General features: G+C 41.1%; 1 pseudogene; it reads left to right on the top strand.

Annotated features, from left to right (window-relative positions):
- Window positions 1–7,617, top strand: part of LOC103292913 (histone chaperone ASF1B-like) — a 35,490-nt pseudogene extending 27,873 nt beyond the window's left edge.
- Window positions 7,618–23,348: the final 15,731 nt, after the last annotated feature.

The raw sequence follows: 23,348 nt of genomic DNA, 5'->3' as shown, positions 1-23,348 counted from the left end.
AGAGGGAATCATAACTACTAGAGCAGAGATTCATTAGCAGAAACCACTGTGGGAACAGTGTCAGGTAGGCAAACCTGAACTGTAATTGACAAATTGCTGCAGGCTCAGTGTGCACAACTCTGAAAGTTAAAAACTCTAGGGGGACCCATTCATAGTGGGGCCTCTACAATATTTTAAGATTTACCTCCAGGAGCTTGACCAGATTCCTGCAGTAAATGTCTGAGAAAAATCCTTTCCTTGTTCTGAGAGAAGAGGAGAAATAAACTATTTTGAAATACAGTCATATGCCACATAAGAATGTTATGGTCCAGGACGAGCCGCATATACAACTGTGATCCCATGAGGTTACAATGAAGCTGAAAAATTCCTATAGTCTAGTGACATTGTAGCCATGGAAACGGCATAGTGTAATGCATCACTTGTGTTTGTAGTGAGGCTGGTGCAAACAAACATACTGCGTTACCAGTTGTATAAAAGAACAGCACATATAATTATGTACAGTACATAATACTTGATAATGGTAATACATGACTAAGTTACTGGTTTATGTATTTACTATACTGTACTTTTTTCTTGTTACTTTAGAGTGTACTATCTCTACTTAAAATGTTTTGCTGTAAAACAGTATGCTGTGTTATGCTGGCAGCAGCCTCATGTATTTCCTGTTTACCATGTTTCCTGATTGCATCATTATATCTTGTACTTGATTTAATCCCATGTTGTTGTATAAATTTAGTCTAGCCTATGTGTACAGTGTGAATAAAGTCTACATTAATGACATTAGTGTATAGTGATATCCTAGGCCTTCTCATTATTGACTCATTACCACTCACTACTGACTCACCCAGAGCAACTTCCAGTCCTACAAGCTTCGTTCATAGTTAGTACCCTGCACAGGTGTACAATTTTTTATTTTTCATACTATATATGTACTGTACATTTTTTATCTATATAATAAAAGCCTAAGCAACCGTTACAGTGGAACGACCAGAACGACCAGTTGCTATGATGCGCACTGACCACCAGGGGGCAGATGGTCAATGCAGGAGCTGCCCCTTGGTGGTCAGTGTGCTCCCACAGGGGAGCACTGCTCAGCCAGAAGCGGGGCTCATGGCTGGTGAGCACAGCGGTGGTGGCAGGAGCCTCTCCTGCCCCTGCAGCAGTGCTAAGGAGCAACAAGCCAAGCATTAAGGAGCAGTGAGCAGGTGGGTGGTAAGAAGCGAGGGGTCCCGGACTGTGAGAGGGTGCAGGCCAAGCCGAGGAACCCCCGCCCCCCCCCCCACAGTGCATGAATTTCATGCACCGGGCCTCTAGTATTTAGATATGTTTGGATACACAAATACTTACCATTGTGTTATAATTGCATGCAGTATTCAGTACAGTAGCATGCTGTACAGGTTTATATCCTAAGAACAATAGGCTATACCATATAGCCTAAGTGTGTAGTAGGTTATTGAGTGCACTCTATGATGTTTGCACAATGAGAAATATTGCTTAGCAATGCATTTCTCTGCACATATCCCTGTCATTAAGCAGTACATGCCTATATACCAGAGCAATCTGTTCTTCAGAAATAGTTCTGCTCTGAGAGAAAACTAGTTAACAAGAGCCCAACTGACCTGCAGAAGGGAAATACCCAACTTCAATCCTCTCTTGCACATCTTTCCCAAATAAAAGAGGATTAAAAAAACCCTAAGAAACATTTGTAAAATTTACTATTCAGGACATAAGCTCACTAAGAGACTGATATCTAATCATAGAACTATATACTTTACCTGACACCTCATCACCACAAGACTAAATGCCTACTTATAATAGTATTTTCCCCCATTACATCATGCCTAGTTGTCAAGAAAAATCAGCAGGTATACCAAAGGCAAAAAACACAAATTGAGGAGACAGAGCAAACATCAAAACCAGACATGGCAGGGATGGTAGAATTATCAGAGTGGGAATTTAAAGCAACTATAATTAATATGCTAAGGGCACTAATGTATAATATAGAAAGCATGGAAAAACAGATGGACAGTATAAGCAAAGAGGTGAAAATCTTAATAAAGAACCAAAAATAATTCTAGAGATAAAATGCACTATAACATAAATAAGTAAAGCCCTTGATGAGCTTATTAGTAGACTGAACATGGCCCAAGAAAGATTCTCAGGACATCTTTAATACTATCAACAATAATGATAAATTTTAAAAAAGAAAGATTCTCTGAGCTAGAGGATATATCATCAGAATCCTTAAAACCCAAAGAGCAAAGAAAACAAAAAACTAAAAACAAAAACACAGCAGAATATCTTAGATCTGTGGGACAACTACACATACATAATATGTATGTAATGAGAATAGCAGAAGGGAAGAAAAGAGAGAAAAAAAACAGAAGAAATATTTGAAATGATAATGACCAAAATTTCTCTAAATTAATATAAGAATATAAGACACTAAACCACAGATCCAGGAAATTAAGAGAACATCAACCAGGATAAAAAAAAACAAAAAAAAACAAAAAACAACTATTTATATTAGGCACATATTTTCAAATACATAAAATCAAAGACAAATAAAAGTCTGGAAAGGAACTGTGGGGGAAATACATCTTATCTGTAGAGGAACAAAAATAAGAATTACATCTGACTTCTACCCAGAAACCATATAGTCAAGAACAGAATACAGGGAAATATTTAATGTGTTGAGAAAAGGACCCCACCAACCTGGAATTTTATATCCTACAATATTACCTTTCAAAAGTGATAAAGGTGGTAAAGAAAATGTTTTGTTTTGTTTTTTTTTCAGGAGAAAAAATGTGGAAATTTGTTGTCAGTAGGCTAGCTTTGCAAGACATGTTGAAAGAAGTTCTTTAGAGAAAATCAAAATGATAGAAATTTGAAACTGAGATTCACATAAAGTAAAGAAGAGCATTTAAAACAAAATAAATAAAGGCAGAATAAAAACTTTAATTTTTTGTATGGTGTATTGATATAACAGATAATAGTTTGTTTAAAATAATACTGAAAATTTATTTGATTATATATGTTATGTAAATATCTATCTACTTATATATTTTTATACTAGGGTATTAAATACTTAGATATTTTTATATCTATCTACTTATATATTTTTAAAATTCATGCACTTGGGGGTACCTCAGCCCAGCCTGGGCCCTCTCACAGTCTGGGAGCCCTTGGGGGATGTCCTACTGGCAGTCGGACATCCTTAGCGCTACCGCGGAGGCAGGAGAGGCTCCCGCCACTGCTGCTGCACTCTCCAGCTGTGAGCCCAGCTTCTGGCTGAGCAGCGCTCCCCCTGTAGGAGCACACTGACTACCAGAGGGCAGTTCCTGCATTGAGTGCCTGCCCCCTGGTGGTCAGTGTGTGTCATAGCAACTGGTCATTCCACCATTCGGTCAATTTGCATATTAGTCTTTTATTATTTTTATATGTAAGTGAGATGAATGACCATACTAACACTACTCAAAAGAAAGCAGGAGTAGCTATTAATTTCAGATAGAGCAGTTATCTAACCCAGGGAAGTAATCCAGAATAAAGAAATGCATTAAATAATGATGCAGGATCAATTCTCCAAGAAGGCATAACAGTCCTCAACATGTATGTAATTAACAATAAAGCATCAAACTGTGTGCAGCAAAAACCAATAGAACTGTAAAGAGAAAACGATGTGTCTGATATCATACTTGGAGAATTCAACACCCATCTATGAGAAATGGACAAACCCAGCAGCAGAAAATCAATGAGGACATAGTTAAATTCAATGATGTCATCAAACAACGGATCTAAATTGGCATCTATAGATTTCTTGACCTAACAACAGGAAAATACACATTTTTCTCAAGTTCATATGAAACATTCAATAAGATAGACCACATTCTGGGCCATAAAACACACCTTAGAATTTTTTAAATATAGAAATCATACAACTTCTGCTCTCAAACTAGAATGGAATTAAGCTAGAAATCAACAAAAGGAAGATAGCTGGAAAAATAAAAGTATGTAAAGACTAAAGAAGACACATCTAAATAACCCATAGGTCAAAGAAGAAACCACAAGATAAATTTTTAAATATTATGAACTAAATAAAAATGGAAACTCAACTTATTAATAGTTATGTGATAGAGTGAAAGCAGCGCTTATAGGGAACTGTATAGTAGAATGCATATATTAGAAAAGAATAAAGACCTAAAAGCAATAGTCTAAGTTTCCACCTAAGGAAACCAGAAAAAGAAGAGAAAATTAAACCCAAAGTAAGTAGAAGGGGAAAAATGATAAGGATTAGAGAATAAATCAATAAAATTAAAAACAATATGGATATGAAAATGACATCAAATATTAAAATAATATTGAAAAAGAACAAAGTTAGAGAACTTACACTTCCTGACTTCAAGGTTTTCTATAAACTGACACTAATCAAAAGAGTGTGACAGCTAAATAGGATAGACATATAGAACAATAATAGTGAACCCCAAAATAGACTTGGACTTATAAAATTACCCTTAAGAAAATGAGTAATTAAACCAGAAACTAAAAAATTACATGTATCTGAGAAAAGACTAGTGCCCAGAATTTATAAATAATCCATGTGACTACATATTGGGTTGATACAAACCTCAATTAAATAATGGGCAAAATATTTAAAGAGAGTTCACAAAGCAACATACATGAACAACCAATACTCATATGGAACATTTTCAATGTTTTGTTGATCATGGAAATGCAAATTAAAACTACAGTGAAATCCATAACACTGTCACCAGGACACTTTAAACCTAGCAGGCTGACAATACCAAAGGATGGCAAGGATGTGGAGGAACCACAACTCTCACACTTTTCTGGTAATAGTGTGACATGCTGGACAGCCATAACTCACACACCAGAAGTAAAAAAGAACAAACCACAGGCTCTAGCAAATGTTAATGAGCATGTGCTACAACCACAGCTTCCATCCATTGTTGGCGGGCTTGTCACAGTATAACCAGTTTGGAAAACTGAAGCTGAACTAGCGTGTGCCTTATGACCTAGATATTTCCTCCAAGGAATAAGCGCATATAACTAGGAAAAGATGTGTTCCAAAATGCCCATAATAGTAAAATTGGTAATAGTCAACAAATGCACATACACAAATGACCATTAACAAGAGAAAGGGAAAAGCTGAAAAAAATGTTTGGAAATAAAAATTAATGTATTACAGCTACACACCATTTCATGAATAAGTCTCAAAAACATAATGTTGAATAAAATAAGTTAGAAAATATCAGAATACATACAATCTACATTGTTAGAAGTTAGAGAGTGGTCACACTTGAGATTTGCTAAAAGTGGGCACAAGAGGGGCCACTGGAGAACAAGTAATATCCTATTTCTTTATTGAATTGCTTGGTATATAGGTGTAATCAGGTGAAAAGTCATCAAGCTCTATACTTACCCTTAACGCACTTTTCTGAATGCATGATTTTCCTCAATAAAATTTTACTTAGAAACAAAGCATGTCAGCACAATGGTTCAATAGGCAGCCTCAAGGTCTCATTCCCCTTTCTCCTTGAAATATCACTAAACAAGCAAAATTGTCAGGAACAACTTTGTCAGAACCCCAAGCAAATGATAAATCACAAAAAAAGGCAACTCTAAATGGTAGAAAAGCAGTGTGTGTGTGTGTGTGTGTGTGTGTGTGTGTGTGTGTGTGTGTGTGTTAACTTGCCCCACAGCCTCTCCCACATAGCAGGTTCTGAAGCAGCAGCAGCCCTGGGTGGGACCCTGTTCCTGGATCTAGAGGCAGCAGAACAGATCTTTTAGTTAAATTATTATGTACTACAGGTCCAGTGCACAAATTCACGCATGGGTGGGATTCCTCGCCCTGGCCGGCGATCTGGCCTGATCAGAATCAGGGCCATCTTGCCCAGTCCCAATTGGGACTGATTGGGGCTGACCGGCCAGCCTGCTGGCCAGGGGGAGAGACCACGAGAGGTTTGCTGGCCATGGGAGGTTGGATGTGGGAGCACTCTGACCACCAGGGGGAAGCTCCTGAGTTGAGTGTCTGCCCCCTGGTGGTCAGTGCATGTCATAGAGACCGGTCAACTGGTCATTCAGTCAACCGGTCATAACAGATGCTTAGGCTTATATATATATAGACTAGAGGCCCAGTGCACGAAATTCGTGCACTGGTAGGGTCCCTAGCGGCTGCCAGCTGCCCGCCAGGTACTCCCTCCCTTCCCCCGGCCAGACCCGCCCCCTGGTCGAACTGCCAGATGAACTCCTGGTCGAGGGGACAATTTGCATACTATGCTTTTATTATATAGGATATCTGTCCAAACTTGTTGGGGGGATGCCTGAAACAGTGATGTGAGCTGCTCAACTTTTTAAATCTAACTTGGAACTCAGGGTAGAGAAGTGGTAAGAATTACTCAAAAACACTGCAAGGTGAACTGCAACCTGCAGGTGCCTAGGGCAAAAGATTATGGCTTTAAAATCTATTTGGCTGTCTAAAGCCCTGGAGGAAAAGCTGGGGGAATTTTTAGAAATTAGAATAGTCAAAAGTACCCAGGTATAGATTTTTAAAATCCATATACATGCCCACGGCAAGACATACACTCATAAAAGACCTGAGAAGACCCTAAGTTTCACCTGGAGCTGATACCTGTGGCTAGTGCAAGCCTGCTAAGTGTTGAAGTCCCTAGCATAGAGACAATTCTCTATTAAAACATTAGCTGAACACAAGCTAAGCAGAGAATTCAGTAGCCACACACAGAAGGCATACCATCTTCATAAAAATAGTTTGGAAAATTCACTAAACAAATGGACTCCTATAGTCTTCAACAATCAATAAAACAGAAAAATCTGGAGTGGAGGGTAGGGGTGGAATCTGATTTCCAGAGATAGCACATTGTCATATTCAAAAGTCCAATTTTTCACACTTCAGTCGTCAGACAGAGGAGGTGGGAAGTTCTGAGGGCAATGCTGTCCTGCTGACCCAACAGGACCCAGATGTGGTCTTGGCCCAGCGCCAGCTTCAGCTGCTGCAGTGCTAGGCGCTGACCAAGGTGCTGGAGAACCCAAGCCCTTCCACAGCCTCCTTCCAGTTCCAGATCAGCTTTGAGTGCAATGAGACTCTGGTGGACGGCCTGGAGTTGGTGATCATTTATGTTGGCTCAGCTGAGAGTGAGGAGTTTGATCCCACCCTAGACTTGGTGCTGGTTGGCGGTGCAGGGAAACACATGTTCATCTTTCAGGCTGATGTCCCCAACTCATCCCTCCTCCATGAGAGCGATGCCTTAGGTGTGCCCTTGGACCTCATCACCTGCACCTACCATAGACAGGAGTTCATCCCTATGGGCTACTAAGTCAACAATGAGTACCCCAACCCAGAGATATAGGAGAACCCAAAGCCAGACCTCTCTCAGTTCCAATGGAACATCTTGGCCTGGAATCCCTTGGTGACCCATTTCCACATCCACTGAAACAACCACACAGACAGCCTAGAGGTCATAGAAAACTAGGACCCATCCCTAACCTCACCCTCCCCATCAACTGCACCTCTGCCAAGGGCTTGGGGGACCCTGTGTCATCTCTGGCCTCCTCTTGGAGAATGCCATGGACTGCATCTAACTGGGGAACTCCAGGCCCTACTCGGGCCCAGCTGGGACTAAGGTCAGTCTCCAACACACCTGGAGGGGGCAGTCAGGCCTCCTGGAGAGTCCTGTGGAACCATCTGGAAGACTTTGGGGCCATCAACTACATTCAGGCCTGTCAAACTTGTCCGCAAGGAAAAAACGGGCCTCAGATATCTCCCAGTCTTATCATAGAAGGATTGTCTCACTTTTACTGCTCAGTCCTATAAAAAGTAGGTACTTCAGTTCTTAATTCTCCCTAACTTGTGTTCTTTCTCTCTCTTCCACACGCAGGATATTGTGTCACCATTCTCCCCATATGAGTACCATTGACCCAGAGCGCTTCCCACAGACTTCCCTGGCCGCCTTGAGGCTTTCTTGGTCAATGGCTGGCAAGGATCTAGTCCTGTTGGGCCAGAGGCTCTGTCATTTCTTTCCCTTCCCAAACATCTGAGTGGACCCACTCAGCTTTCTGGAGTCACAAAGAATCTGGGTTAGAAGGTGGACTCAGACACAATTTCTGTCCTCTTCCCAGGATGATTTTTAGTGTGTTTTCTTTTTCAATCCAACAGCCTCTGGACAACTCTTTTCCCAAAAGTGTAATCAGCAGGATGCTGAGGAATGATGGCTGATTCTCCTCTCAGTCACAACCACCTTCTCCTTGCCTTCTCACTGGATCTGGATTCCCCTGGAGGTACCACTGTGGGGAGATGGCATGCTGGAGCGGCCAGCCTGCTCTGTCTGTCTCGCTGTAAGTAACAGGGCCCCTCTGCTTCTGGCTGCCTTGATGGGCCTTCTGCGAAGACCTCACACTCCCACAGGCAACAAACAGAGTGATTGCAGGCACAGGAAGCAGTAGGGACCCTGAAAGCCTCCCTCCCCCTGCCATGCTCTCTGCCAGGGTTCCCATCTGCTCGCTGCTGTGTGGATGCTGTTGTATATTAAAGGGTTTTATATTTAAAAGGACCAGTTTTCAACAACAACAAAATCACAAAGTATGTAAAAAAAACAGGAAAGTATAGCCCATTAAATAGAACAAATTTTTTGATAGAACCATCTGTGAGGAAGCCCAGAAATTGGACTTACTAGGTAAAGAATTTAAATCAACTGGCTAAATTAAGCTCAGAGAACTAAAGGAAAATATGGTCAAAAATTTAAGGAAATCCAAAAATTACAGAAATAAAGTGAAAATATTGATTAAGAGATAGACATTATAAAAATTAATCAAACAAGTTTTGGAACCAAAAAGTATAAAAACTAAAATAAAAAAATCACTAGAGTTCAACAGCTAATTGGAGCAGGCAGAAAAGTGAAACCATGGATTTGAAGATAGGACTGTTGAAATGACTAAATCTAAGGAGCAGAAAGAAAAAGGATGAAGAAAAGTGAGCAGAACCTAAGGTCTCTGTGAAACACCATAAAGTAGATGAACATATGCATTATTAGAGGGATAGGAGCAGAAAGAATAATTAAAATGATGGCCAAAACATCCCAAATTTTATGAAATACATAGATTTAAAAATCCGAGAAACTCAAGAGCTCTAAATATAATAAACTCAACACTCAGCGCCTTAGCATACTCAAGACACTTTATAATAAAATTAATTAAAGCCAAAGACCAACAAAAATCTTAAAAACAGAAAGAGAAAAAGAGATGTTCAGTAAGATTAACAGCCAATTTCTCATCAGAAGCCATGAAAGCAGGAAGACAGTATAATGAAATATTTAAAGTGCCGAAAGAAAAATAAAGTCAAATAATCCTATATCTGGCAAATCTCCCCCCAAAGAATGAAAAACAAATTAAGACATTTCTAGGGAAGTAAAAGCTGAAGGGGTTCATTATCAATAATCCTGTCTTATAAGACACCTTAAAGGGAATATTTCAGATTGAAATGAAAAGATACTGGACAGTAACTTGAAGGCATCTGAAGAAATATAAATGTATCTAGTAATGACAAAAACATGGGAAAATATAAAAGCCTATATCATGTATTATTTGTAACTCTGCTTTTTCTCACATGATTTAAAACACAAACATAAAAATAATTACAAATCTATAATTACTGGGCATGTAATGTGTAAATAGGCATTTGTCCAAAGAATATATACAAATGGACAATAATTACAGGAAATTATACTAAACATCTTTAGGTAAATGCAAATCAAACCCGCAACGAGATACTGTTTCACACCTACTAGGATGGTTATGATTTTGAAAAATCAGGTGCTGGTAAAGATGTGGAGCAGTTGGGACCCTTGTGTGAAATGCTGCCCCAGCTCTTGAAAGCAGTTGGGCCCTTCATCATCTAGCTGCATACGTAATTAACATTGGCCCATGCTTCATAGCAATTTCATGACAGTGTTCTAAGACCACCGCATTCTGGAACTCGTTTCTGCCTAATCATATACATTTTCTATTACTTAAAATGTAATACATGGTTTTTCCTTATTAGTAATAGGTTCTTCATTTTATGTCTATCATGTTTGGCAAATATACAAAGAAGAAAAGCCAAACCCCACTGAGTGAAAAGGAAGGAATAGGTGGCTACTAGGAACCAGCTGTAGATGATCAAGTGATGAAGCCAGAGCTGAAAAGTATATGAGCAGACACCCACAGTTCTATTATTTCATCAGTCCTTTTCCTCTCCATCATAAAGATTGATTTAAGCCATTACCATCTCATGCCTGGAATGCAGCCCACATCCTCCATTCTTCCTGCTGCCTGGGCAGCTCCCTCCATAGCGTTGCATTTCGAAGAATCTCCAAAAAAATAAGTCTTATGTCATCCCTGCTTCACAGTTATTCATGTCTCCCTGAAACACGAGTAACACTCAGCGCCTTAGCACGCTCTGGACCACCACAGAACTCCGGTAATTAGTAAAAAAGACTTAATCAATGGATGGTCAGTGTCTTCTGCAAGGTATAAAAAAGAAAAATCAACCATAATGATGGGAGTAAGTTTCCTTACTCTATACATATTTTCTGAGCATTATCTCTGTGTAGGAGACTGAGAGGAGAAAGGGATTTTTAACCGCAAATATGTGCTTCTTCTACCGTATCTCTTGCCCCAACCTTTAAGGATTTGAGGACCCAGCAGGGAGTGTAAGGCTTGCACAGAAACTGCCATGTGATTAGGACTTGATTAATATGCTGAGGGAATTCAGTGAGAGGAGATTTATTTATTCATGCTGGGGGATTCAGAGAAAGTTACAGACATTTGATCTGGGCCTTGATGAAGGGAGTAGGGCAGGTGGGAAGAGACAGATCTCCAGCCCCTGGGGGAAGGCCCTCTGGTGTGTGAAGGTCAGAGAAGGACACGCCATCCTGCTAGTCAATTATAGCACTTGCAATTCAGCAATCAACACTAAGGTCAGAACGCCAGTGTGGCTGGCTTTGGAGGCTCTTGATTGCCTGTAAGAGGAATTGTAAGTTGAGCCTTCTCTATGGAGACTCTTGAGGCCCCAGCTAATTCTCTGCAGAGCCTGATCCCTGCTGCTTTCTCTCACAGCCTGCCCTCCCCACCTGTAATTTATTCAGATTCATTCGGCTCCTCTGCATGCTCCTGCCTCCAACTCTGTGACAACAGGCTTCCATCAGCTTTATAGGACAAGGGACCCCTCAAACCATTCTTTGCGTCACTCTGTACTTCCCTATGCCTGTGTATTTCTCCCCAGCAGGCTAAGGAACAGGAAAAAAAAACAGCTCTACAGACAGATTTGCATTCTAATAATGGCTCTTCTACTTGTAGATATGTGACCCAGGGCAAATTATTTAACCTCTCTGAGCCATATGTGAAAAGGTGATAATTATTCTTATCTTAAAGAGATGTCATGAGGGTAAAATAAAATGCTTAAGATTCTAGTTCTTAGATGCTTCAGGAAATATTAGTTGTCTTTCCACTCTAGTTTCTAGGCTCAATCAGGTCAAACTGTGGGCTCCAGCCCCTCTCCGCAGTCCTCAATTAAGGCAGTTAATAAATTCTCTGCTGTCATCATTACTAACTCTGCCAGTTTCCTGCTCAGAGACCAAGAGACGGCATTGCACATCAAGGCTTAAAGGCTCCTCTTCGTACTTCCACTAGGCCCCTTGGGGAACCTGGAAGTTAAAGATTTGACCTGCTCTGGCATTTGAGCTGATTCACATTGGAACTGGAGGGGCAAGAAGAAGGCTCTAATCAGTGTAAGCCTGGAGGGAAGTAATTGCAAATTTATGGAGACAAAAACAGGTGTGGGGAGTGGGTATGCCGGATCTTGCCACAATCTCCCAGGTTAAGAGTTCCCTGGGAGCTCCCATGCTAAAAAAGGCTTAGGAGTATCTTGGCAAGTTTGTGTCACAGGAAGTACAGTATTTATTCAGCACACAGATAGTCAGTGGGTGCCCTGGCAATTGCAATGCAGGCTCTCTGACTTGATTTGGGCTGGAGTGTTATTTAGAGACTAAATCACATAATGTCCAGGGGTCCCAAGTCCCCATGTGAATCTGATTGACTCCTGCTAGTTCCAGGGTGCAGATAACTGAGGGTGGCTAGTAGAACATCTGCTGACTTGAATCAAAACAAGTTGTCAGCTCCTAGCTGAAGAGATGTACTACAATGAGAACATCTCTGCACCCAGGCATAGAAACAGGCTTCAGTCAGCTTTATAGGACAGGGGCCCTGCAAATCTTACCACTCTTTGTGGAAACTGCTTATGGGTCAGCCTGGGCCGATGGTACCTGCCAAGGTTTGCTTAGGTACCCTTGAATCCACATTATTTCATAGATTCATGGAATATTAGAGTTGAGGGAATAAGTTTATCTCATTTTGGAGATGGGAAAAAAATGTTTAGCTCATCAAGATCACAGAGATGGTTATTTAAAAAGCCAGTGTGAGAACATAGGTCTCCTAATTCTCAGTTACTCTTTTATGATCATCACCAACATATATTAGTAGACAGTCATTAAGTTAATTAGTTGTTCTGCTATTGACACAGACAGGAGGACTATTTAACTACTTTCTCCAAAGTGCTCATCTATGGGTACATACAGCCAGATTGTAATTTCCTAAATTTTTCCTGAGCTTCTAATAATAAAATTTAAATCCCTCAAGGCTCAGTTATCATATTCTTTATAGCTTACCTTTATAGCGTTAAGAAATAAAGAACATGGGAGGGCTTTGATACACACTGAGGAAATAAGCAGAGGACTGTCATGGACACACCTTCATTCGTAAAATGATTAAGAGGAGGCTCAGGAATATGACTAAAGTCTTAGCACAATAAAATATATAAGAAATCAATATCAATTATTTTTCAATCAATTAGAATTCAAAGTCTTTGGTTATATCCCTAATGTTCTCTCATATGATACTCAAGCTTCAGATATTGAGGAGCTCTATGGGTCTATTTTGATGAACAGACAGTTGTTCCTAATGATTCTTTGGCCAGATAACCCTGAAATCCTTCTTTTTACATTTATCAAAATTTTTCTGGCTTGCCCAAGTTTATCTCTACTTAAAATACCATTTAGTATAGCCAGAGAAATACCCAATAGCTTTTAGTACACTTAAGTATGAAGAACTTTAGGAGTTAAAATCCCTAGATAGCTTCATAGATGAGTAGAAGATTGGGAGCAGTGTGAGGAGATAAAGGGCAGCAGCATTATTTCAATCCTCCTTGATTTCTGATCTTGCACAGTAAGTATCTGAGGGATCTCAGAGGGAAGAGGGGAGGTGGGAAGAAGAGATTAACTAAAGAATTTATATACATACTAGAGCCCGGTGCACGAAATTCGTGCACGGAGGGGGGTTGTCCCTCAGCCCAGCCTGTACCCTCTCCAATCTGGGACCCCTCAAGGGATATCTGACTGCCCGTTTAGGCCCGATCCCTGGGATCGAGCCTAAACGGGCAATCGGACATCCCTCTCACAATCCAGGACTGCTGGCTCCCAACTGCTTGCCTGCCTGCCTTTCTGATTGCCCCTAACCGCTTCTGCCTGCCAGCCTGATCACCCCCTAACCACTCTGCTGCCAGCCTGTTTGCCCCCAACTTCCCTCTTCTGTCGGCCTGGTCACCCCTAACTGCCCTCTCCTGCAGGGTTGATCACCTCCAACTGCCCTCCCTTGCAGGCTTGGTCCCTCTCAACTGCCCTCCCTTGCAGGCCAGGTGCCTCCCAACTGCCCTCTCCTGCTGGCCATCTTGTGGTGGCCATCCTGTGTCCACATGGGGGCAGGATCTTTGACCACATGGGGGCAGCTATATTGTGTGTTGCAGTGATGATCAATCTGCATAGTACTCTTTTATTAGATAGGATAGAGGCCTGGTACAGGGGTGAGGGCCAGCTGGTTTGCCCTGAAGGGTGTCCCTGATCAGGGTGGGGTACCCTTGGGGCGTGGGGCGGCCTGAGGGAGGGGCCTGTGGTGGTTTGCAGGCCAGCCACGCCCCCTGGCAACGCAAGCAGAGGCCCTGGTATCTGGAATTTATTTTCCTTCTACAATTGAAACTTTGTAGCCTGGAGCAGAGCCAAGCCTGGGGCTCCCTCTGAGGCCCGCAGCCATTCATTTGTGTTGGGGTTATAATTGAAACTTTGTTGCCTTAAGTGGGTGGGCCTGGCCAAGGTGTGCGGAAAGCTTTGCTTCCCCTGTTGCCGGCGGCAACCCTGGCCTGCTCTCTCAAGCTCCATTCTGCGGCCATTTGTTTGAATTTGTTTACCTTCTATAATTGAAACTTTGTAGCTTGAGTGGAGGCTTAGGCCTGCAACGGCTGGCAGAAAGCTTGGCTTCCTCTGTTACCTAGGAAACCTTACTCTCTGTGGCTGTAGCCATCTTGGTTTGGGTTAATTTGCATACTCGCTCTGATTGGAGGGTGGGCGTGGCTTGTGGGTGTGTCGGGGGTATGGTCAATTTGCATATTTGTCTATTATTAGATTAGACTAGAGGCCAGGTGCATGAATTCATGCATGGATGGGGTCCGGCTGGCCCACCCTCCCAATTGGGGCTGATCGGGGCCAGCCCAGCCAGGGGGAGGGGCTGTGGGTGGTTGGAATGATTGTTCCGGTCATTCCACTGTTCCAGTCCCTTGGCTTTTATAATATAGATATGCATAACCTATGGACATAGACAAAAATGCTGTGAAGGCCTGGGGGGAGGAGAGGACAGGTAAAGAGGGCAAGGGAGTAAATGGAGGGAAAAAGGGACATCTGTAATATTTTCAACAATAAAGATCTTTTTTTTTTTAAAGTATATGTCTGCAATGTCTGTCTGTTTAGCTATCTACCTATCATCTCTCTATTTACTTTGCTATTATATCTCAATCTAACAAGAAAATGTGGGCAGAGAAGGAAGTGGCCAACTTTCGGTGGTCATGTCCATTCACTGTAAGAAGGATATTCCCAAATACCCGGCAACGGTCCCTGGTGTGAGTACAATGCATATCATTACGACTTATATACCACTAGAGGCCCAGTGCACCACATTGAGCACTTGGGGTGGCGGGGGGGGGGGGGGGGAGGAAGGGGCGGATACCCTCAGTCCAGCCTGTGCCCTTTTGCAGTCCAGGAGCCCTTGGGGATGGATGTCTTTCAGCACATCCTTAGTGCTGCCGCGGAGGGGGGCCACTGCACTCGCCAGCCATCAGCCTGGCTTGTGGCTGAGCAGCGCTCCCCCTGTGGGAGTGCACTGACCACCAGGGGGCAGCTCCTACAATGAGCGTCTGCACCCTGGTGGTCAGTGCATGTTTTGTCTCCCGCCGTTTGGTCAATTTGCATATTAGCCTTTTATTATATAGGATCAGTTGCTTTCTGCTGTGCTCCTGGCTCAAATTGCTTTCATGAGACAAGCTGTTGAGGTAGATACTAATACATCTTTCAAACTAGTTGGATACATAACACAGAGTTCTGTCCATGAGCAGTCTCAGTCTTACAATGTTCTCACCCTTCTACCCTCCCCCCACCTATTTTTAGAAGAAAAGAGCTGCTTCATACTGGTTCAGCTTTCCCAAGGAGGTAAGACCATACCTGCTTAAGTACCCTCTATTAATGTTGCTACATCAGAACTAGAAGCTTATTTCTCCTGGATTTTATCACACAACAATTAGAAATCAATACACTTTGTACTTCTATGAGGCTTAATTTTGGTTAAAAAACAACTTCAGAACTTTTGTATAACTATGCCATGTTTTTCTAGTGAAATGGTGTGTATTTGTTGAATGAAGGCCTGCTATGTGCTCACATTTTCCCATTTGCTAAGATGAGGCCATTGTAGCAGAATTCAATAACTTTGCTCTATGAAAATTATATCCTTTCATAACTTCTGATTAAATAACATCACTTTGTCTTTCCACTCTAAATGTTCTTCTTTCACAGTCTCATCCAGCATTATGGCTTTCACTCCCATTTGTATAACTTTTAAGTCATTATCTCCAGCCAAACAGCAATCTTCATTTCCACGACTCTGTGTCAAGTTGCCTGCTGTATGTTTCTGCTTAAAGGAACCACAGTACCTCAACACTAGCATGCCCAAGGATGAACTCACCATCTTATACCTTTTCCCTCTTCATTACATGCATGTACACACGCAAACACTCAAATGATCTGCCTCTGGTGCTTCCCACCTCAACGTATGTCACCATAATCCATCTACCTAAACAGGTTAGAAATCAGAAAGCCGGCCTAGACTCTTTCTCTTTCTCAGAAACTATTGAAGCCTTTTCTCTCTGTGGGGCCCATTTCTATTGCTTCAGAACAGAGTTTCAACTTCTAGATATGAATTCTCCTTAAGCTCATGCTTACCTCTCTTTTCAGGCATCCCGCCCCCCATAAATGAATTCCATTCTCTTAAGCATGCTATGTTCTAGCACAATTCTCTATGATAAATGGTTTTGTTTTTTTCCCCATCTCTCAAGTGTTGCCCTGTGAGCACTTAAGTCTTAACTCAAATATCCATTTCCTCTATGAGATTTTCTTTCTGCAATTATATTGTGCTTCTTTCACATGTCTCTCTTGTAGCACTTCACACACTATATAGTGATCATTCAATTTTTCCTTTCTCTTGCATGCATTGCAAGATGTGTAATCATGTTCTTCTCTTTCCCATTTCTCCATTACCTAGCATCTTTGTACTAGGTTTCCAATAAATATTTATGGATAATCAAATAATAAATGGTAGTAACAAAGCCCTGTAAAAACATGTCTAGTGGGTGGTCATTGGTGCAAAGAATAGGAAGCCATTTTCCTAGATAACAGCTCAGATAGATTGAGGGAGGAGTTAATTGGAAGCATTATGCACAGGATCACTCAGTCCTGTAGACACCTGATCAATGGTAGGTCTTCCCTACTTGGATGAAAATTGATGCCATGGCCCAGCTGGTGTTGCTCAGTGGTTGAGCATCAACCTATGAAACAGGAGGTGGTTCGATTCCTGGTCAGGGCACATGCCAGGGTTGCGGGCTTGATCCCCAGTGTGGGGCGTGCAGGAGGCAGCTGATCAATGATTCTCTCTCATCATTGATGTTTCTATCTCTCTTTCTCCTTCTCCTTTCCTCTCTGAAATCAATAAAAATACATATTTTAAATTAATGCCATGATTCTAGTAAAATAAGAAAAAGTTTTGACACCAAAATGTAGACTAAAATACTTTGATTCAAATATGTGTTTAATCTAAGAAATGAGCATGGTCTGAAGACAAGTATATCTTTGGTCCAGGCACCTGGTTAAAAAGCTAAGTGATAGATCCTCAATGGCCTACTCCCCTGAAGATATCAGTATACTAATATCCATGAATTCATATACATTTTCTAAAATGTATCTCTATTTTAAAATTTGCTACTTATTTCTTTAGTGAATTGCAGGGTGCTTACCAGTTCTATTACTCTAAGATTGGGTGAACTAGTCACCATTCACCTCATCCATGTAATTATAATTTTATGACTTATATCATATGGCCTTTGCAATTAAATGCGGGGCCCAGTAATTTCTCAATTTCATCCTTGAGTACCTTTCTAATTCTTCAATAGAAGCTAGTTCTCTTCCCCCAGTAATTTTTCTATAATTTCTTTATTAGTTACATGCAGAATCAATGGAATACTAATATCAGGAGACTAGTATTATTTAAAACAACAAAACAAAACGAGAGTAAAAAACTTATATAATAAATATAGAAGTTATTATTTCAATTCCCACTTATTCTTTTATTATCCTTGAACATTTTTATTTGTTTGTTTTTACTTGTTTCAATTATGGTTTCACGCACTCTATAATTTTTCTTTTGGTCTAAGAAATAGTTTGCTTAAATGTCTTGCCTTTTTTGAGGAACAAATTGAGGAGAAATGAATGAGAATGTTCAGTAAGGATAAAAAAGTTGAGTCCTTGACTTTGCTATATAATTTTTTTCTACTCTCTGCAAGGAACTCTGTAAAAGTTTGGCTGCATCGCAGTAGTCAAACAGGCATGGACCCTTCCTTAATTAAAAAAAACCACAATAATAAACATGCACATTAGGGTATAAGGCATTGTGTTACGCATAATAAAAAAAAAAATTTATTTGAGCCAAACAATTGCGTGTGTCCCAGGTGAGACTAGGTAATCCAGGAAAGCCTCTCTGAAGAAAGGACATGTGAGAGGTAAGCGCTGGAATAACACAGGGGAGAACAGGAAGGACGGCACGCCAGGCAGGAAACTCCAGGGGAAAGACCTGCACTGGGAAGAATCTTGCTCCTGCCAAGCAATACAGAGAACTTCAGGAAGCCTCGGGATGGGACGGAAGAAAGGAGAGGAGGAGATGAGAGGAGACCAGATGAGAGGATGAGATGAGATGAGATTACAAAGTTATGTCATGGGCAGAAATGCTTTTTAGAAATATAAATTGCATAAAGAATTTAAACATGATAATGGCATGATTAGATTTACATTTTAAAAGACCAGTCTGGATGCTTTGGAGACCATTGGTAAACAGTGTGGTGAAAGGAGGGCTGGTAAAAAGACCAGCTGTATAACATGAATATTATAAGTACCTTCCTCATAAGATGAAAAAGATTATATGAGATTATGCCTCTAAAGCACAAAGAACAGTTCTGGCACATAGAAAGCTTATACATGTTTATTATTTAATACTGCCACTTTTATGACTACTACTATTGTTTGCAATCATTTGGTTTGGGTTTAGAAAACAATTTGATAGAATTATATTATGGTGTACTGTCTTAGGGGATGGTATTGAGAATGATGGTAGGTGATATTTAATGAGTATTAAAAGGAGGGAATGAAACAGTTGACTTTTAAAAAATCTAATGATTTACTGACTGGGCACCAATAGAGCCTCACTATCTTCCTTGTTACTTCTCTTCCCTCCAAGAAGTTTCTTCAGTATTTTTAAACCTTAGAGACTCATTCTCTGAGAATTATACAAATGTCATGGTAATTCTCTACTGAGGTTAGAACAATTTTTTCCGTGGAAATTGTTTTAGGACCTCTTTTAATGTCAGAGCAAAAAGGAAACCTGGTGGTACTTTGACCTAATTCTCTTGGTTACAATGCAGAGAGAGACTGAGAGGAGAGTCACTGTGATTCTCAGAGGTACCGGATTGTGTGTTGCAAATGCCCAGGACTGGGTGTCAGAGTGAATGAGTTTGAGTCTGTATCTATCATCACCACATGATATTGAGCCAATTGCTTAAAGTCCTGGGGCTGCATTTCCTCAATGTAAAAGGAAAATCCTAACCTCTTTCCTGCTTAGCTACAGAGTTGCCAAAAGGAATGAATATCGATGTACATAAAAGCATTTCATGAACTACACAGTTTTTTTGTTATCATTCCTTTGCCATGTTTACAATCACCAAGGCAACAGATGAGCATATTGACTCTGTTACAGGATTTACCAGGTGACCAGAAAATACACACAGGAATATTCTGAGATTCAGGAAAAACCCATTTATTTCCAGATGTACTAGTACCATGACTCAGGAGAGCCTGTTTCCAAATCCTGAGCAAGCCAATAAGGAGGAGGCTTTCTCTTTATACCCTTTGGTTTCTTTGTCCCCCAAATATGGATCAGACTTCCGGACCTTTTGCAGGCTTTGCAAAAAGCCCTGTGTGTTGGGGTGGGGGCTGTGAGACCACACCTAAAGGCCTGGCCTGGTGCCAGCGCTGATAACCCCCTCTGGGGGTTGTGTATGGTTCATGGTTTATGGCCTCTGCAAAATGGGAGTATTTAGGTAAACAGGTCTTGCAAGACCAGATAATGAAGGAAGGGGCAGTGACTAGACTATAGGCCAACAGGAATGTGCATTAGGGATACTGATTAATATCAGGCTGCTAGTCGCCTACATTCTTTCACAAATGGAGTTAATTATCAGCTAGCAAGAGTGTGCGGTGGAAGGCAGGTTAGTGGCACATATTCAGATTGCTAGCCCCCCCCCCCAAATTTCTTATGTTCCCCATTAATTCAACTGTTTTCTTAGAGGTAGTTAGTGTAGCTCAATGATGCTAGAAAATTCCTCAGGTAAATTTGTTGGGAGGCAGTGTTCTGAGGACATGTGTAACTTATGTAGATCAGCTGAAAATTTTCAAGCGCACCTTTTATGAATTCTTAAAAAGCTTAAACCTCAATACAACCTTTGGCTACTATTGTTATTTAAATTTTACTATGAGAAAGTAGGTCCAGTCTCAGAAACTAGATTAATTAACAAAACCTATACAAGGTCACACAGCAGGCAGCAGAGCCTGGTTTCAAGTCTGGATCTGACTTCTTTAAAAAGCCATAAAATGGTAACTACTAACAGGGAGGTTATATATAGTCACTGAGATACACTGATATCATTTTTTGGGGAAAAAATCCTTAAATTGACCAAAGTTGATTAGGAAATTAGATGCACATTTTTGTTCTCCAGCATGTGTTGAAATGCAGCGCGTATGCTATTGCAATTGAGCAATTGGGTGTGAAAATCACTGGTAAAAACACACTGCAGATGGCAATTAATTACCGCACGGCCCTGCTCTATTACTCAGTGAATGATTGACAAAGGTGCTGAGACTGAACCAGGAAATGAGCACACACTTGAACAACTGCCCTCTGCTGGTCAAGCCAGTGCCCTGTCCTTGTTAAACAGGGACGTTATTCAAAGTTGCAAATGAGGTATTTTGAGCACTTTTATATTTATGACTTTATTACGCTGAGATGGTTGGGAGTTTTAATTTTGTGGTTAGCCCACCTGCTGTTTCTTTATTAAAATCTTTGTTCTGATTAATCAAAAGTGCTCTTTGCAGTCAGGTCACATAGATTCCATAAAAAAGGATGCAGTAGTTTGCCCAGGATTTGTGTGAGGTTTATCTTTGAAAGATGCACCTGTGATTTATACGTGTGCTCACAAATGTGGCAGTGAATTAAAATACGATGGCGAGTGGGAAAGGTTCATGGCTTTCTGAATGTGATCATAAATATTGGATTTCATGACCACGGTGCTCTGTGTAATAGCCTTGTCTCTCTTCACCTATGGGCATATTGGGGTCACTCTATTGGTGGCATCCGTGGTAAACTAGCATTGGTTTTGCATAGCTTTATAAAATTGGCATAAAAGTCCACAGTCTATCTGCTGCCATGTTTTTTTATACACACAGCACTAAAGCATGTGAATTCTTCTCAGCAACAGCCATATTATCTTTCCATCATCACGCAGACTTTTGTTCACTGGCAGTGGTAAGAGAGCTGCTTTGAGCTTTCTTCTATGCATCTTGAAAAGCAGCCGGGACGGGGCCTGGACATGAGAGTCAGAGAGGGTAGCACAGCATGGAAGCTGTTCAGCAGACTGAGTATAGAGAGACTCTAAAGAGGATGGAAGAGGTCTATGTGTTTTCAAAGCACACTTTAGATTCTATTTTACCCCACAGATTACTTATTAAATACCCATGTGAAAATAATCCTCCTAGGGATTTGATATGCCAATTTAATTACAAGTCTCTTTGTGGCAACTTCCAATATCCACCCCCCCAAAAAAAAACAACAACTAATATTGCTTCAGACTCACACATAATGAAATGTAATTTAAAATCTAGAACTATGAAACAGATGAGACAGCCAAGATTGAAAAAGCACTGCTGTTTACATGGAATAGGAGAATTTCCTCATGACTGCCAGATGCCAGGAGACTCTCTGAGGGAAGAAACTTCTGTAACGACAGAAAGCAGCAAAGGAGAGTGCCTGCCATTGCTCAGAAACCATATCTCTGTCTACCATGTGTCCTTGCACGTGGTTCTTGACCTGTCTGAGCCTCGGGGTGTTATGGGCATAACACCTTCCCCACTGGAGTCTTTTGAGAATTAAACTTCATGTGTGAAATGCCTAACACAACAGTAGACATAAAAAAATGTTAGTGCATCTCCTCTTTCCTGAGCAAACTTAGCTGGCACTATTCCTCAGTGCGCTAATTCCTCTAGGCAAATGACTTCATTTCTTCACTACCCCGTCTCCAACGTGGGCATCCTGGGCGCCTGTGAGGTGAAATGGTCAGGCCTAGAGCCTCTCCACTGCAATCTGGAAACTGGCAAGTGACCTAAAATGTCCCCTGGCTTCTGGTCTCCTGCATAGCCTGCTTCGTAGGTGTCTAAACCCCTGCACGAACTCTCTCTGCCTCAAAATAGTGCAGGGCAGCCCAGGCATTGTTTCCCACGTGCTCTGACAACATTTCTCTTGAGGAAGTTGCCATTGCTACTCTCTGGGAACTAGCATTGGTCTGCTGCTCACTGCGGTCTCTCAGCAGGCCTCACTGCCACTGTTTTGTTCTCTCTGGATATTTCCATGCACACAGTGGAGTCCTCACCAGCCAAAGCTGCACGGAGCTGTGTGGTAGGAGAAGCTGAAGAGGTCTGACAAGAAATGGCCCTCTTTGGTTCATATTGGTTCAGTGAGGTCCCAAAACATAGCTTCTGTGTCCCCATCTTCTGCAGAGGCTCCTGGGAATCTCAGGCCAGGCTTACTAGTGACATCTCCCTTCTCTGAATGAGCACTGGGTTTGAGTGTCAGCACCCTACTCTGTTACTATAGTACACTGTGTTGGCCACCTGTAATCTTTTACTGACAGAGACTTTCTTACTGGCTCAACTTATTGCATCTGTTTGATGAGTTGCATCCTTAGAGGTTGCACAAGGCTTCATTCCCTTTACACCCTGACAAAAAGGCCCTGCTCTACCCTCAACCTTATACAATTGGAATTTGAAATTAAGAACACAATATTATATTAAATTTATATTAATATAAAAAATCAAGTACTTAGGTGTAAGTCTAACAAAATATGCACAGGATCTATCTGAAAAAAAACACCAACAACATACAATATGTTAAATAAAGAAATAAAATGAGATCTAAATAAATGGAGAGATATTACATGTTTGTGAAAGGAATATTTAATATTTTAATGTGTAAGTTCTTCTCAACTTGGTCTACAAATGTAACATAATCCCAATTAAAATCCCAGCAAATTACTTTGTGGATATTTACAACTGATTTTAAAGTTTATACGGAAAGGCAAAAGACCAAGAATAACCAGCACAGTACTGAAGAAGAACAAAGTCAGGGAACTGTCCCTATTCAACTTCAAGACTTACTATAAAGCTACAGTAATCAAGGCAGTGCGGTAATGGTGACATAATAGACAAAAATCAATGGAACAAAATAGAGCGCTCAGAAATAGACCCACAGAAACATAGTCAATTCATCATTGACAAAGGAGCAAAGGCAATTTGGTGGAGAAAAAGCAGTCTTCTCAA

The sequence above is a fragment of the Eptesicus fuscus genome, chromosome 17, assembly GCF_027574615.1.
Source record: "Eptesicus fuscus isolate TK198812 chromosome 17, DD_ASM_mEF_20220401, whole genome shotgun sequence".
NCBI classification, from domain to species: Eukaryota; Metazoa; Chordata; class Mammalia; order Chiroptera; family Vespertilionidae; genus Eptesicus; species Eptesicus fuscus.
Note: the sequence above shows the minus strand (reverse complement) of the source record. Positions and strands in the feature narration are given on the sequence as shown.